We start from the raw sequence: 19,142 nt of genomic DNA, 5'->3' as shown, positions 1-19,142 counted from the left end.
CCTTGAAAAAAAAGGTTAGATGAATTTTTAACTAGCATAACCAGTTTAGAGAAGAACATAAATGACCTGATGGCACTGAAAAACACAGCATGAGAACTTCTTGAAGCATACGCAACTATCAATAGCTGAATCAATCAAGCAGAAGAAAGGATATCAGAGATTAAAGATCAACTCAATGAAATAAAGCGAGAAGTCAAGATTAGAGAAAGAAACTAACAAAACCTCCAAGAAATATGAGACTATATGAAAAGACCAAATCTATGTTTGATTGGTGTACCTGAAAGTGATGCTAAGAATGGAACCAAGTTGGAAAACACTCTTCAGGATATCATCCAGGAGAACTTCCCCAACCTAGCAAGACAGGCCAACATTCAAATTCAGGAAGTACAGAGAACAGCACAAAGATATTCCTCGAGAAGAGCAACCCCAAGACACATTATCGTCAGATTCACCAAGGTTGAAATGAAGGAAAAAATGTTAAGTACAGCCAGAGAGAAAGGTCGAGGTACCCACAAAGCGAAGCCCATCAGACTAACAGCAGCTCTCTCGGCAGAAACCCTACAAGCCAGAAGAGAGTGGGGCCAAAATTCAACATTCTTAAAGAAAAGAATTTTCAACCCAGAATTTCATATCCAGCCAAACTAAGCTTCATAAACAAAGGAGAAATAAAATCCTTTATAGACAGGCAAATGCTGAGAGATTTTGTCACCACCAGGCCTGCCTTAAAAGAGCTCCTGAAAGACGCATTAAACATGGAAAGGAACAACCGGTACCAGCCACTGTGAAAACATGCCAAATTGTAAAGACCATTGACGCTATGAAGAAACTGCATCAACTAGCAGGCAAAATAACTAGCTAACATCATAATGACAAGATCAAATTCACACATAACAATAGTGACCTTAAATGTAAATGGGCTAAATGCCCGAATTAAAAACACAGACTGGCAAATTGCATAAAGAGTCAAGACCCATTGGTGTGCTGTATTCAGGAAATCCATCTCATGTGCGAAGACACACATAGGCTCAAAATAAAGGAATGGAGGAATATTTACCAAACAAATGGAAAGCAACAACAACAACAAAAAAGCAGGGGTTGCAATCCTAGTCTCTGATAAAACAGACTTTAAACCAACAAAGATCAAAAGAGACAAAAGAGAGATTTACATAATGGTAAACGGATCAACACAACAAGAAAAGCTAACTATCCTAAATATATATGCATCCAATACAGGACCACCCAGATTCATACAGCAAGTTCTTAGAGACCCATAAAGAAACTTAGACTCCTACATGATAATAGTGGGAGGCTTTAACACCCCACTGTCAATATTAGACTGATTAATGAGACAAAATTAAAAAGGATATCCAGGACTTGAACTCAGCTCTGGACCAAGCAGACCTAATAGACATCTACAGAACTCTCCACCCCAAATCAACAGAATATACATTCTTCTCAGCACCACATCACACTTACTCTAAAAATGACCAAATAATTGGAAGTAAATGACTCCTCAGCAAATACAAAAAAAAACAGAAATCATAACAAACAGTCTCTCAGACCACAGTGCAATCAAATTAGAACACAGAATTAAGAAATTCACTCAAAACTGCACAACTACATGGAAACTGAACAACCTTCTCCTGAATGACTACTGGGTAAATAATGAAATTAAGGCAGAAATAAATGAGTTATTTGAAACCAATGAGAACAACGACACAACGTACCAGAATCTCTGGGACACATTTAAAGCAATATGCAGAGGGAAATTTATAGCACTAAATACCCACAAGAGAAAGCAGGAAAGATGTGAAATTGACACCCTAATATCACAATTTTAAAAACTAGAGAAGTAAGAGCAAATAAATTCAAAAGCTAGCAGAAGACAAGAAATAACTAAGATAAGAGCAGAACTGAAGGAGATAGAGATATGAAAAACCCTTCAAAAAAATCAATGAATCCAGGAGCTGATTTTCTGAAAAGATCAACAAAACAGACAGACTGCTAGCCAGACTAATAAAGAAGAAAAGAGAGTAGAATCAAAGAGATGCAACATAAAATGATAAAGGGGATATCACCACCAATCCCACAGAAATACAAACTATCAAAGAATACTATAAACACCTCTGCACAAATAATTAGAAAATCTAGAAGAAATAGATAAATTCCTGGACACATACACCCTCCGAAGACTAAACCAGGAAGAAGTCAAATCCCTGAACAGACCAATAAAAAGTTCTGAAATTGAGGCAGTAATTAACAGCCTACAAACCAAAAAAAAGTCTGGACCAGATAGATTCACACCCGAATTCTACTAGAGGTACAAAGAGGACTGGTACCATTCCTTCTGAAACTATTCCAACAGTAAAAAGAGAGGGACTCCTCCCTAACTAATTTTAAGAGGCCAGCATCATCTTGATACCAAAACCTGACAGAGACACAACAAAAAAAGAAAATTTCAGGCCAATATCCCTGATGAACCTTGATGTGAAAATCGTCAGTATCTGAAAATAATAAGAGCTATTTATGACAAACCTACAACCAATATCATACTGAATGGGCAAATGCTGGAAGCATTCCCTTTGAAAACCAGCACAAGAAAGGATGCCCTCTCTCACTACTCCTACTCAACATAGTATTGGATGTTCTGGCCAGGGCAATCAGGCAAGAGAAAGAAATAAAGGGTATTCAAATAGGAACAGAGGAAGTCAAATTGTTGTCTCTGTTTGCAGATGACATGATTGTATATTTTGAAAGCCCCATCATCTCAGCCCAAAATCTCCTTAAGGTGATAAGCAACTTCAGCAAAATCTCAGGATACAAAATCAATGTGCAAAAATCACAAGCATTCCTATACACCAATAACAGACAAATGGAGAGCCAAAGTATGAGTGAACTCCCATTCACAATTGCTACAAAGAGAATAAAATACCTAGGAATACAACTTACAAAGGATATGAAGAACCTCTTCAAGGAGAACTACAAACCACTGCTCAATGAAATAAGAGAGGACACAAACAAATGGAAAAACATTCCACGCTCATGGATAGGAAGAATCAATATCGTGAAAATGGCCATAATTCCCAAAGTAATTTATAGATTCAATGCTATGCCCATCAAGATACCATTGATTTTCTTTACAGATTTGGAAAAAAACTACTTTAAATTTCAAATGGAACCAAAAAATAGCCTGCATAGTCAAGACAATCCTAGGTAAAAAGAACAAAGCTGGAGGCATCACACTACCTGACTTCAAACTCTACTACAAGGCTACAGTAACCAAAACAGCATGGTACTGGTACCAAAACAGAGATATAGACCAATGGAACAGAACAGAGGCCTCAGAAATAATGCCACACATTTACAACCATCTGATCTTTGACAAACCTGACAAAAACAAGCAATGGGGAAAGGATTCCCTATTGAATAAATGGTGTTGGGAAAACTGGCTAGCCATATTCCAAAAACTGAAACTGGATCCCTTCCTTACACCATGTACAAAAATTAACTCAAGATGGATTAAAGACTTAAACATAAGACTTAAAACCATAAAAACCCTACAAGAAAACCTAGGCAATACCATTCAGGTCATAGGCATGGGCAAAGACTTCATGACTAAAACACCAAAAGAAATGGCAACAGAAGCCAAAATTTACAAATGGGATCTAGCTAAACTTAAGAGCCTCTGCATAGAAAATGAAACTATCATTAGAGTGAACAGGGAACCTACACAATGGAAGAAAATTTTTGCAATCTATCCATCTGACAAAGGGCTAATATCCAGAATCTATAAATAAACAAATTTACAAGAATAAAGCAAACAACCCCATCAAAAAGTGGGCGAAGGATAGGAACAGACACTTCTCAAAAGAAGACATTTATGCAGTCAACAAACACACGAAAAAAAGTGCATCCTTTCCCAAAGATCTTTATTGAGACGGGCAATTGGAATGTTTGCATCTTCGTAAAAATGGAGACTATGTCCTATGTCCGTGTTATTACAGAAAAGCTTGAAAACCTTTATGTATGTGCCTAGTAAGGACACTAACCTGCTCGGTTAAAAGCTCTAATAAAAAGTTGTGTGATTAAAAAAATAGAAAAGAAAAAAAGCTCATCATCACTAGTCATTAGAAAAATGCAAATCAAAACCACAATGAGATACCATCTCACACCAGTTAGAATGGCGATCATTAAAAAGTCAGGAAACAACAGATGCTGGAGAGAATGTGGACAAATAAGAATGCTTTTACACTGTTGGTGGGAGTGTGAATTACTTCAACCATTATGGAAGACAGTGTGACAATTCCTCAAGGATCTAGAACTAGAAATAGCATTTGACCCAGCAATCCCATTACTGGGTATATACCCAAAGGATTATAAATCATTCTACTATAAAGACACCTACACACGTATGTTTATTGCAGCACTGTTCACAATAGCAAAGACTTGGAACCAACCCAAATTCCCATCAATGATAGACTGGATAAAAAAAATGTGGCACATATACACCATGGAATACTATGCAGCCATAAAAAAGGATGAGTTTATGTGTTTTGCAGGGACATGGATGAAGTTGGAAACCATCATTCTCAGCAAACTAACACAAGAACAGAAAACCAAACACCACATGTTCTCACTCATAAATAGAAGTTGAACAATGAGAACACATGGACACGGGTCAGGGGGGCACATCACACACTGGGGCCTGTCGGGCGGTGGGGGCCTGGGGGAGGGATAGCCTCAGAAGAAATACCTAATGTAGATGACCGGTTGATGGGTGCAGCAAACCACTATGGCACATGTATACCTATGTAACAAACCTGCATGGCACATGTATACCTATGTAACAAACCTGCATGATCTGCACATGTACCCCAAAACTTAAAGAAAAAGAAAGAAAGGTAAATGCATGTGTAGTTTCATATTTTCAGATTTCTCCCTAGAAAAGTTGTGCCAATTTGAACTTTTACCAGTAATGTATCAGGGTACCTGTTTCCCCACAACATTACAAACAGAATGTATTGTCGTATTTTTTAATTTTGCCAGATTAATGGGTGAAAATTGCATCTCAGTGTTGTTGAAATTTGCATTTTTCTAATTATGGGTGACTTTAACATTTTTTCCAATGTTTGAGGGCCATTTTAATTTTTGGGGGGATGGATAAATTGTATTTTGGGAAATCAGAGAGCAAGTCTATTCAATTTATCAGGATTTCCAGAGCTCAGGATGAGGTTTAGGAATTATACTTAAGATATTAAGAGTTTTGAATAAGCTCATTGAGTGAAAGGTCTATGTGAATCAGTTGGTTAGCTCCTTAACTCTAAAACTCTATCTGAGGACCCTGGTTGTTGTTCACATTGAAATGGTATGAGAAGAATCTAGGAAGCATGCTGGCTAGAAGTAGCACACTAGTGTAAGGAGCAAGGGTTTGGGAATTAATAGATCTTTGCTTGATTCCTAGATCTGCCCCTTACTAGGAAAGTGAGCTTAGTGAATTTATTGAACCTCTCTGAGGTTTAGTTTTTTCACCTGTAAAAAAATGGAAATAACAAAAGTCCTTTTCTGCTGATTGTTGTGTGAGGTAAGTATGATACTATATATGTTTAGTTCCTAGCATATGGAAGACTTTTCACAAATGTAAGTTTTGTCTCTTCCTTTCCTTTTGTCACACCCCTCTCACTAATTAAGGAGAAAATAGTAAGAATAAAAATCACAGAAATAAGTAGTAAAATAAGACCCATATTCTGGGCCTTTGGAAACTATCTGAAGAATTAACCCAAAAATTTAAAGTTAAACATAGAAATAATGTTCTTGGTTGGTCCTTCCCTTTTCTCATGCTTCTCCAAACTTTCTTCTATCTAAATTTCTTCAACACTTACAACCTATGCCACAAACTCAATCGTCTAATCATTTTTACACATTTGCTCAATAAGAACTGATTGAGTACCTACTACTTAGCTTGGATCATTATCATAGTTACATTCTACACAATGTCACAACATGAAAGGATTTTAGCTATGACCTAGTCCAACCTCATACTTTTACAAATTAGAGGAACTAATCACAGAGAGAGTAAGTTATTTCCATAGCAAGTTATATTCCATAGCAAGTTAGTAGCAAGATCATGATTAGAATCCAAGTTTTCTGATACTTGAGTCAATGCTAATCTCACAATTTGTGGTGGCTTTTCTGATTATTTTTATATGGTCTACAAGTTAACCCAAGAACCTTTATGAGAAGAGCAAAACAATCTAAAATTAGTAAGTAGATAACAGCAGGCTGGCTGCCCAGGGCAACGTACCGCTGATGGATGGTGAGATTTTGACAGATGGATCTTTCAATCTCTTTCCAAATTCCAGCTAGTTGATAAATGAATCACTCATTTGCCACCATCCTGACAGAATAGCTGCAGTTTCCTCTGTCCTCCCTGCACTCAGGACAGCCTCATTAGAGAGTAAAGGGAACACTTAGAGATTTGGGCCTGTGCCTTATCATCTTAACTTGCCTGCAGGTCAGAGGCCAACATAATACATTTTGGTAAAGGAGAGTTCTCTGATGTACAGGTTTGTTTTGTTTTGTTTTGTTTAATATAACCAAACTGTATCTGGAGGCCTTTACTTGTGAGAAGAGGCAAGGAAGAATGGACAGTTGTAAATTTCTAGTCACCAAATTCAATTTAATTCAATTCAAAGGAGCATCCTCAATGTTCCAGGCACTATGATACCTCCAGGAATGTAGCAGTCAATACAACACTATTTCTGTCTTCAAGAAACTTGCAGTTTATTTAAGTTCACAGTCATAAACACAAATAATTATGATACAAGCAATTTTGAAATAGGTGCTATAAAAGAAGTCCAAGTAGTCTGCTAAGGGAGCAGAAAGAGAGGAACAAATTACTTTCTAGTGAAGCAAATAGGATTGACTTTATTAAAAAGCTGATATTTTAGTTGGGTTCTAAAGGGTAAGGATTTTAGTGACTAGAGAACAAATCCAAAGACATTACAGGCTTACAAATTGCAGGAGACAAAGGTCAGAAGATGTGAAATGGACTGACCTAGCGCCAAATAGAAATTATAGGAGTTTAGGATAAGTGGAGGATTTTGTGGATGATGACTTGGGCAAGGCCAGATCATGGAACACTTGAAAAGCATGTTAAATATTTGGATTTAAATCCATAGGCAGATTGGTTTTTTGTTTGTTTGTGTTGTTTGTGAAACAGGGTCTCACTATGTCACCCAGGCTGGAGTGTAGCGGAATGATCATAGCTCACTGTAGCTTTGACCTCCCAGGCTCAAGAAATCCTCCCCGCTCAGTGCCTGCTGAGTGGCTAGAACTACAGGCATTAGCCACCACACCTGGCTAACTTTTTTGTTTTTTATCTATTGTAGAGACAGGAACTCACTGTTTTCTAGGCTGGGCTGTAGCAATCCGCCCTCCTCAGCCTCCCAAAGTGCTGCGATTACACGCATGAGTCAATGTTCCTGGCCTATATGCAGAGTTTTGGAAGAAAAAAAAAAAAAATGTTTTAACTCAACTTCTTTTTCAAAGAATAATTTTTTTTTTTTTTTTTTTTTTTTTTTTTTTTTTTTTTTTGAGACAGGGTCTCACTCTGTTGCCAAGGCTGGGGTGCAGTGACGCAATCTTGGCTCCCTGCAATCTCCGGCTCTTGGGTTCATGTGATTCTCGTGCCTCAGCCTCCTGAGTAGCTGGGACTACAGTCTCCACTACCATGCCTGGCTAATTTTTGTATTTTTTGGTAGAGACCAGGTTTCACCATGTTGGCCATGCTGGTCTCAAACTCCTGACCTCAAGTGTTCCTCTTGTCTTGGCCTCCCAAAGTCCTGGGATTACAGGCAAGAATCACCATGCCCAGCCAAAAAAGAATAATTCTGATAGCAATATGTAGCTTATAGCACAGGACAACAAGACTAGAAGTAGGAAGAAGCTATTACAAAAGTCCAGATGAGAGATAATGATTATCTGGCCTAGGACAATAGCAGTGGAGATGGAAGAAAGGAACCAGATCATAAAGATACTATGGAAGTAAAATGAATGCAATAGGAAAGTTAGTGTTGCTAGTAAGGGAAAAGAAGAAAACAAGGAATTTCATCTGAGTGACTAGTTGAACCACCATTAGTAAAAGTAGGAAATAAAGAGCAGAAATAAGTTTGGGAGGTAGAAAGATATGAACAGACACTTCTCAAAAGAAGACATTTATATAGCCAACAAACATATGACAAAAAGCTCATCATCACTGGTCATTAGAGAAATGCAAATCAAAACAACAGATGCTGGGGAGGATGTGGAGAAATAGGAACGCTTTTACCCTGTTGGTGACAGGTTGAAGGGTGCAGTAAACCACTATGGCATGTGTGTACCTATGTAACAAACCTGCACGTTCTGCCCATGTATCTAAGAACTTAAAGTATGATAATAAAAAAGATTTTAAAAAAGAATTGCAGACCCCAAGAGCCCACTTGGTGCTGTACACCCCTGTGGCTGGGCTGGTATCTGCAGTGCAAGACAAAGTCCCCTTTATTTTCCCTCTGTTTTTCTCAACCAGAAGGAGTCTTTCCCTGTAGTCACCACAGCTGGGAATGTGCTGAGTCTCCCCTGCAGCAAGCAAGTCTCAGAGTCTCACCCAAGGCCCACAGTGTACTATCTGAGTATTGCTGCTGGTTATTCAGTGACCAAGGGCTCTTTAGTCAACAGGTGATGAGTCCTGCCAGGACTGGGTCTTTCCCTTCAAAGCATCATGTTCCCTTCTGTCCCATGATATATCTAGATATATCCAGGAGCTAGGGCCTCGAATGGGGGCCTCATGTCTCTGACCGATGGCTTATCCTACTTGGATATCTAAGATGCAAGACAAAGTCATCTTTACTCTTCCTTCTCTCCTCAAGTAGAAAGAAGGGGTCTCTTTTGGAGCCACAAGCTGTGCAGCCTGGGGTTTGTGGACAGCTGGTGCAAGCACTTTCTTAGCCTCCCCGGCTTGTGTATCAGTATGTTGCATGTCCCCCGTGTCCTCTGGCTATAAGCCTAGCTCTGCACTAGGACTTGCCTAGGAGTTGCAGTCTTTGTGGCATAGACTGCCTTTCAAGTTTATTTAGAGCTCCAGAGCACTTTAGCCCATGGTGGTGAGGTTTGCTGTAAATCAAGTTCTGATCATTGGGATGTGTGATTTCCCTCAAGGCAGGGCTGGTCTATATTCCTCTGTGGACAAGTGTTGGCTGAGTTTAGCCCTATTTTGCTTTCTGCTGTGATAGGGCAGCACTAGGTTCAATACAATCTCACAATCACTGCGCTCTCCTTCTCCCAAGTACAGAGATTCTCTCTTCGTGCCACACAGCTGCTGCTGGGGGATGGGATTGGGGTGGCACTGGTGATTCCAGACTGCCTTTCCTACACTCTTCAATGATATAAACTTAAAACCAGGTACTGGCTACTCACCTATCTGCATATGTGATAGAACATATGTGCATATGTTCTGCATTTTTATCATTTCTTCAGGTTTATCTTCTAGTTTATCAATTTTTCTCTATCAAACTGCTACCAGTTCTAACAAAATTGTAAAGCTTTTTATTATGAAAAATTTTAAATGTATACAAAGTAAACAAAATAGTAAAATGGATGCCCATAAACTTATCACCCAGCTACAACTTTGATACTTCTGCCATTCTTGTTTTATCTATACTGACTCCCTGCCCCACCCTCAATTTGATTATTATTTTCATAGATATTTTAAAGTAAAATGTACCTGCATTGAATTACACTAATCTAAATTATGTACTTTTGGCAAATACCATGCAACTTATACCCCTATTAAGCTATTTGACATTTTCATATATCCAGAAATCTTCCTTATGCTACTTTCCAGTCTCTCACTGGCAGCTCTAGAACTCCATATAAAATGGTATAATACAGTATGTCTAGCTTCTTTCACTCAACATAATGTCTGGGAGATGTATCCATATTGTTTAAATATCAGGAATTCAGTCCTTTCTATAACTGGGTAATATTTTATTGTGTGAATATACCACAATTTTTAATGCAGTTTATGCATTCTCCTGTTGATGAATATTTGATGTGTTTCCAATTTGGAGCTATTATGAATGAAGCTGCTGTAAGCAGTCTTCTAAAACTTTAAGTGGACATATTTTTTGTTGTCATTTATTTTGGATGAATACCTAGGAGTGCAATTGCTGCATCAAAGTAGGTTTATGCTTGCCTTTATAAGAAACTGCCAAAATTCACTTCAAAGTTCTTGAACCATCTAACATTCCAATCAGAAATGTGTGAAGGTTTTGGTGGCTCCAACTCCTTTCCAGTATTTGGTATTTTTAGTCTTTTCAATTTTAGCCAGTCTAGTGTATATTAATTCATATCTCATTATGATTTTCATTTGCTTTTCTCTGAAGACTAATGATTTTGATCACTTTTTCATGTCTTATTGGGCTTCTATAAAGCATCTGTTAAGTTTCTTGTCCATTTATTATTGGAGAGTATTTCCCATTTATTATGTAGTTTTAGAAGTGTTTATATAGGATACAGGTCTTATGTCAGATATATGTTTTAATTATTGCAGTTTTATTTCTAGGAGTTTTTTGGATTACTTTTGGAAACATCTTGAATATGTCTTATAGTCCCTAGCTCTTTATTCATATTTCAATTGTTTTATTTTTTAAACATTGTAAATATTATCATTTCAAATTGTGTGTTTGATAATTCTAATATCTAAAATCTTCAAGAATATGATTCTGTTGCCTGTATTTTCTGCTAACTTGTATTCCTGTTACCTTGTGTACTTAAATGTTTTGTAACTTTTAACTGTGAATTCATAATTCTTGGAGCTTAATCTGTGTTGATTCTTTAAGTCATAGGATGAAGCGGGTTTCTCCAGAGAAATTTGTGTTTGCCACCGCAAACCAAAATTCTTGGTTTCAGGTACTTTAAATGATTAAGTATTGTAAATTTGGAGGTGGTTACTGGCTTTTGCTTAGGAAGTCTTAAGGAGGATTTTTTTTCTTTTTCACCTTGTGCCAATATTTCAGACAATTTCCCCTGTTCAGTGAGTGGGGAGCGAGGTGGGTGTATTTCTAATTCACTGTTCTTGAAGGTATAGCCAGTGGAATCTCAAATCTGCAATGGGTCACTTCACTTTTTCTCTCATCCCCTCACATCCCAACGGATTGCGAAAAACGAAGCCTGATTTACTAGAGACAGCAAATTCCCTCATTGCAAAAGCTAGATCAGTATTTTACTTTCCTCCCTTAGTTTCATTCATCACTTTATTATTATTATTATTTTTTTTTTTTTTTTTTTTTTTTTTTTTTTTTGAGAAAGAGTCTCACTTTGTCATCCAGGATGGAGTGCAGTGGCACGATCTCAGCTCAATGCAACCTCCGCCTCCCAGGTTCAAGTGATTCTTGTGCCTCAGCCTCCTGAGTAGCTGGGATTATAGGCACACGCCACTATGCCCAGCTAATTTTTGTATTTTTAGTAGAAACAAGGCTTTGCCATGTTGGCCAGGCTGGTCTTGAACTCCTGGCCTCAAGTGATCCACCTGCCTTGGCCTTCCAAAGTGCTGGGATTATAGGAGTGAGCCACCAACTCGGCCTCTTTCTATTATTATTTCTTAATATATTTTGAACTCACTGATGCATCTATCCATTATTATTCATTTTCAACAGGAAAGTCTGTCAAGATATCTAATCAGTCCTAGACCACTATACTGCTAGAAACAGGGATATAACAGTTGAGCTTTTGATCAGTAATTCGTCTCAGACTTCTCATTTGTAATACTCAGATAATTAAATTTACTCATTATCAAAACATGTATTAAAAACCTATTAAAAACTCATTTAACTGGGTGTGGTAGCATGTGCCTGTAGTCCCAGGTACTCAGGAAGCTGAGGCAGGAGGATCACTTGAGCCCAGGAGTTCAAAGCTGCAGTGAGCTATGATTGCACCACTGCACTCCAGCCCAGGCAACAGAGTAAGACTCTGTTTCTTTAAAAAAAGTTTTTAATAACAAAATTTCAAAAACTCATGTTCGTGGATTGGAAGTATTAACATTGTTAAGCTGGTAATATTCCACAGATTGATCTACAGACTTAATACAGTTCTTATCAAAATTCCAACAACTTTTTTTTTTCAGTATGGAAAAGCTGATCCTAAAATATACATGGAATTGCAAGGGACTCAGAATAGCCAAAACAATCTTGAAAAAGAACAAAGTTAGAGGACTCATACATCCTAATTTTATTTTATTTTTAAATTTTTTCCATCACTCCAAAGTTAGTTTTAAAACTTGATAAAGATAGCCAACTAGACTCAGCCAGGAGGAACATCTAGCACCAAGTGACTAGGACATTGGGAAGACTGGTGCACTCCTAGCAGATCTTCAGAGGAAGGCACTGAAAGTGGGTGGAGGGAAGACACAGATGCTGGGCTGAAAGGGGAAGAAGCTAGGAACCTTGAATGGGGCTACTGCACACCAGGACTCATTCCTGGTCCCCAGTGACTCCTGGAGAAGGGGTGAATTGAGCAGGCAAGGAGCAACTTTTTCTCGCCATAGGCCTCTGGATTACTGGCAGCAGGAGAACCCACGACCTTCATGGACACTTGAGCTGGCAGTGAGAACTGCTTAGAGAAGTGGCAGGGGCAGAACTCTGGCTGGTGCAGAGCTCTGAGGGTTTGGTGAAAGAGCATCTATGAGGAGCATAGCCAGGGATGCCCATCCCCCAGACCTTACATTGCTCCCCTAGGAGACTTTAGCCCTATTGGAACTGTTGGACCTGAACAGTGCAGGGCAGTCTTGCCCATGAGATGGTGCCAGTTCAACCTGAGCACCCCTTGGTCTGCTGGCCTCTCCAGGGGCCCCAGCCTGGCCACACCTGCTTGCAGTGGATCCTTGGATGCCCAGGTGGGGTGACTCTTAGAGGCCCACATCATAGTTCCTGCACTGGCAAACTGTACGTGACTGGTGAAGAGCTCCAGCAGAGTGGCCCCCATGGGCACATACCAGTTCACCCATGCCATCACCCCACCACACCCTCCCCCATGCCACTTTACCTACACACACTTGCCCACAGCCACCTCCTACATTGCTTAGCTGGTGTCTGTGTATGGGGGGGTGAAACTTGCCCCCTCCTTCGCCACCAGCATGCATGTGCACACGCACCCTGCCGTGCCCCTGCTGCCACTGTGAGTGCACCGTGCCCCCTGCCATGCTGCCATTGCCATCAGAGTGTCCAAGGGCATGGAAACTGCCAGCCACACACCCACCAGCTCCCCACCCCCATACTGACACTGCTGCTTGCACAAAACAGTGTCCCCACCCGTGCACTGTGTGGCTACTGCTGCCGGCATGAATGTGCACAAGGAGGACTCTGGTCACACACCTGCCAACACCTTGGCTCTACGCAAACAGTTTTGTTGGTGAGAAACTATGCATGGAGACCAGAAGACCCACCCCTACTCTGAGCAGGCACTGTCACGCATGTAAACACATGCTCAGAGGGCACTCATAGTCCCATGCCTACCAGCATGCCAATGCCATACTAACACCACCACCAGTGCAAATGTGCATAGAGACTCCAGTGGGACATCATGCCCCCTTATAAAATACTTCGACCACCACCCCTGAAAACACCTTTATGGAGGATGGCACCCCTGAACCCACCAGGACTCGACACAGCTGAGGAGCACGCACCCTGCTGTGCTGCCTCTGTTGTTGGCATGTGCAAATGAGGACAGATCCAGGTACCACCACCCTACAAAGCACTTTGGCTGACATCACCCATCAGAGTGTTGTCACCAACATTCTGGGAACACTTTGGCCTCTCTAGTGCAGCAGGTTCCAAACCTCAAGGTGCCAGAGAAAAAAGGCAGGGGCATGATACCCACTCCCAAGATTTAGAGCATGAAATTCAGGAATCCTGAGCTGAGCCTTTGGCCCTGAAAATCTTTCAGAAATGAAGCCAGCTGACAGAACCCACCTTATACCACAGCCAAACTCCCAAGGACATCAAATAGGATAAAAGAGAAAAAAAAAAAAACAACCAAAGCCCAGCAACTTCTAAGATTAAAGGAGCATTAGCCCACAAAGCTGAGAAAGAATCAGCACAAGAACTCTGGCAACTCAAAAAGCCAGAGTGTCTTCTTACCTCCAAATGATCATACTACTTCCCCAGAAATAGTTCTTAACCAGGCAGAGATGGCTGAAATTACAGAAATAGAATTCAGAATATGGATAGTAACAAAGATCATTGACATACAGGAGAAAATCAAAACCCAATCCAAAGAGTCTAGGGATTATAATAAAATGATACAGAAGCTGATAGATGAAATGGCAATTATAAGAAAGAACCTAAAAGATATGATAGAGTTGAAAAACACACTACAAGAACTTCATGATGCAATTGCAATTATTAACAGAAGAATTGACCAAGCTGAGAAAAGAATCTCAGGGTTTTGAGACTGGCTCTCTGAAGTAACTGAGTCACAGAAAAATAAAGAAAAAACAGTAACAAAGAATGAACAAAACCTCCAAGAATAATAAAATAATGTAAAGAGACCCAATCTGTGACTCACTGGCATACCTGAGAGGGAGAGAAACTAAGGAACTTGGAAAACATATTTTAGGATATCATCCATGAACCTCACTAGAGAGGCCAAAATTTAAATTCAGGAAATGCAGAGAACCCCTGCAAAATACTACACAAGAAGACCATCCTCAAGACACATAGTCATCAGATTCTCAAAGGCCAAAATGAAAGAAAAAAATGTTAAAGGTAGCTGGAGAAAAGGGACAGGTAAGCTACAAAGGGAAGCCCATCAGGCCAACAGCAGACCTGTCTGCAGAAACCCTACAGAGACAGAAGAGATTGGTGGTCTATATTCAGCATTCTTAAAGTAAAGAATTTTCAATGAAGAATTTCATATCTGGCCAAACTAAGCTTCATAAGTGAAAGAAAAATAAGACCCTTTTCAGACAAGCAAATACTAAGGGAATTTATTACTACCAGTCCTGCCTTAAAAGAGGTCATGAAGGAGTGCTAAACATGGAAACGAAAGGCCATTACCAACAACTACAAAAACATACTTAAGTACATAGACCAGGAAAATATAAAGCAACCACACAAACAAGTCTGCATAATAACCAGCTAACAATATGATTACAGAATCAAATTCACACATATCAATATTAGTACTAACCTTGAATGTAAGTGGGCTGAATGCACCAACTAAAAGGCAGAGTGGCAAGTTGGATAATGAAGCAAAACACAATGGTATGCTGTATTCAAGAGACCCATCTCACGTGCAATGACGCCCATAGGCTCAGAGTAAAGGAATGGAGAAAAATCTACCAAGCAAACAGAAAACAGAAGAAAGCAGGGGTTGGTATTCTAATTTCAGAGAAAACAGATTTTAAACTAATGAAGATCAAAAAAGACAAGGAAGGGTATTACAGAATGGTTAAGAGTTCAATTGAACAAGAAGAGTTAACTATCCTAAATATATACACACCCAATACAAGAGTACCCAGATTCATAAAGTAAGTCCTTAGAGACCTACAAAGAGATTTAGATAACCACACAATAATAGTGGGAGACTTTAACACCCCATTGACAGTGTGAGACATATTATCAAGGCAGAAAACTAACAAAGACATTCAGGACCTTAACTCAACGCTTGGACAAACAGACCTAACAGCCATGTACAAAACTCTCCACCCAAAAACAACAGAATATACATTCTTCTCATCTGCACGTGCCACATACTCTAAAATAGACAGTACAATTGGTAATAAAACAATCCTCAGCAAATTAAAAACAAATCTGAAATCATATCAACCACACTCTTGGACCACAGTGCAATAAAAATAGAAATCAATGCTAAGAAAATCAGTCAACACCAGACAATTGCATAGAATTTAAACAACCTGCTCCTGAATGACTACTGGGTAAATAATGAAATTAAGGCAGAAATCAAGAAGTTCTTTGAAACTGATGAGAAAAATACAACATACCAGAATCTCTGGGTTGCAAACAAAGCAGTGTTAAGAAGGAAGGTTATAGCACTAAATGCCCACATCAAAAAGAAAGATCTCAAGTTAACAACCTAACATCACAACTACAGGACCTAGATAAACAAGAGCAAACCAATCTCAAAGCTAGCAGAAAACAAGAAATAACCAAAATCATATCTAAACTGAAAGAAATTGAGGTGTTTAAAGCCATACAAAATATCAATGAATCCAGGAGCTGGTTATTTGAAAGAACTGATACAATACATAGACTGCTAGCCAGACTAATAATAAAAGAGAGATGATCCAAATAAACATAATCAGAAATGAGAAGGAGAACATTATCTGACCCCACAAATATACAAAAAAGAAACACAGAGAGACTATTATGAACACCTCTATGCACAGAAGTAGAAAACCTGAAAGAAATAGACATATTCCTATACACATAAGCCTCCCAAGATTTAACCAGGAAGTAATTAAAACCCTGAACTGACCAATAATGAGTCTTGATATTGAGTCAATAATAAAAACCCTACAAACCAGAAACAGCCCAAGACCAGCAGAATTCACAGCTGAATTCTAGCAGATATATAAAGAAGAGCTGGTACCATTCCCACTAAAACTATTCCAAAGAATCGAGGAACAGGGACTCCTCCCTAACTCATTCTATGAAGCCAGTATCATCCTCATACCAAAACTTGGCAGAGGCACACCAAATAAAAGAAAACTTCAGAAACCAATATTCCTGATGAACATAAATGAAAAAATCCTCAAAGAATGACTAGCAAACTGAATCCAGCAGCATATCAAAAAGCTAATCCACCATGATCAAGTAGGCTTTATCCCCAGGATGCAGGGTTTGTTCAACACATGCAAATCCATAAATGGGATTCATCACATAAACAGAACTAAAAACAAGCAAACAAAACATGATCATCTCAATAGATGCAGAAAAGACTTTTTGATAAAATTCAAAGTCCCTTCATGTTACAAACCCTCAACAAACTAGGCATTGAAGGAATAATAAGAGCCATCTCTGACTAACCCACAGCCAGCATCATACTGAATGAACAAATGCTGTAAGAATTCCCTTTGAAAACCAGAACAAGACAAGAATGCCCTCTCTCACCACTCCTATTCACCACTTCCATAGTACTGGAAGTCCTCACCAGAGCAATCAGGCAAGAGAAAAAAATAAAAGGCATTCAAATAGGAAGAAAGGAATTCAAACTATCCCTGTTTGCGGATGATATGTTACTATATCTAGAAAACCCCATAATCCCTCCCCAGTTGATCTGATATACAACTTCACCAAAGTTTCATGACACAAAGTAAATATACAAAAATCAGTAGCATTCCTATACACCAACAACATCCAAGCTGAGAGCCAAATCAAGAATGCAATTCTATTTACAATAGCCACAAAAAGTATAAAATACCTCAGAATACAGCTAACCAAGGAGGTGAAAGACCTCTACAACAATAATTACAAACCACTGCTCAAGGAAAGAAGAGAGGATACAAACAAATGGAAAAACATTCCATGCTCATGGATAGGAAGAATCAATACTGACAAAATGGTCATACTGCCCAAAGCAATTTACAGATTCAAAGCTATTACTATCAAACTACCAATAACATTCATTACAGAATTAGAAAAAACTATTTTAAAATTAATATGGAAGCAAAAAAATAGCCTTAATAGTCAATCCTAAACAAAAAGAACAAAGCTGGAAGCACCACATTACCCAATTTCAAACTATACTACAAGGTATGGTAACCAAAACAACATGGTGCTGGTAATAAAACAGACACGTACACCAATGAAGCAGAATAGAAAGCTCAGAAATAATGCTGCACACCTACATCAATCTGATCTTTGACAAAATCAGCAAAAACAAGCAATAGGGAAAGGACTCCCTATTCAATAAATAGTGCTAAGACAACTGGCTAGCATATGCAGAAGATTGAAACTGAACCCCTTTCTTAAACCGTATACAAAAAAGGATGGATTGAAGACATAAATGTAAAACCCCAAACTATAAAAACCCTGGAAGACAATCTAGGCACTACCATTCAGGACATAGGCATGAGCAAAGACTTCATGATGAAGACGCCAAAGGCAATTGTGACAAAAGCAAAAATTGACAAATGGGATTGAAGTAAACCAAAGAGCTTCTGCACAGCAAAAGAAACTATCAAGAGAGTAAGCAGACAACCTACAGAATGGGAGAAAATATTTGCAAACTGTATCCAACAAAGGTCTAATATCCAGAATCTATAAGAAATGTAAACAAATTACCAAGCCAAAAAAAAAAAAGAGAGAGAGGAAAAGGGGGAAGATGGAAGATAGGAAGCAGGACTAGCTCACAGCTCCAGCTTACATGGACAGAGCAGAGTGTGGAGACTCATATCATGAACTTTTGCTCCAGAACTACTGCATGAATATATCAGAAAAGCAGAGAGAATCTACAGACCCTCTGAAAGAAGTACATCGCTCCTGCAGAATCTGGGAGAAAGCCCAAATACTGTGAGAGCCCAAGCTGTGACAGTGGGAAAGAGGGATCGTCCACCCTCAAATACACACCTTCACTGGGGAACCTGAAGGTTTAGATCATGGGAGAATAACTTGAGCTTACCTGGAGCTGAGTCAATTTAGAGAGCTGAGCAAAACACAGGGGTAGTAGAGGAAGTAGTGGGAAAAGCCCTGTGGGCTTTCTGGGTCCCCAGGGAAGCCATTTCTGACTTGTCTCACAGAGGTTCTTGGGGAGGGCTGCCAGAGGAACTAGGAAAAGACCACAGGGAGAGGGAAACCTCCAGCTGAACTTTGTAACAATTACAACTGAATGCGAAGTCTCCTGGCCAGAACTCAGGGAAGGGCATGAATCCGGTGTGCGGACTCAACAGGTGGGGAGGCGTGAAAGCCCTGCTTGCTTTCTCAGCTGGGAGGCTGGTAGCCTGGGCAAGTTCTCAGCCCTGCTCACCCACTGCCTGGAAACAAACTTGATGCTGTTGGGGAGAGCATGGTGGGAGTAAGACCGATCTTTTGGGTTGTGTGGGAGCTGGGTGAGGCCTGTAACTGCCAGCTTTCCCTGACTTCCCTGATGAC

This window comes from Papio anubis, chromosome X (assembly GCF_008728515.1).
Source record: "Papio anubis isolate 15944 chromosome X, Panubis1.0, whole genome shotgun sequence".
Taxonomy (NCBI): Eukaryota; Metazoa; Chordata; class Mammalia; order Primates; family Cercopithecidae; genus Papio; species Papio anubis.
The sequence above is the reverse complement of the archived record's forward strand: the minus strand, read 5'-3'. Positions refer to the sequence as shown.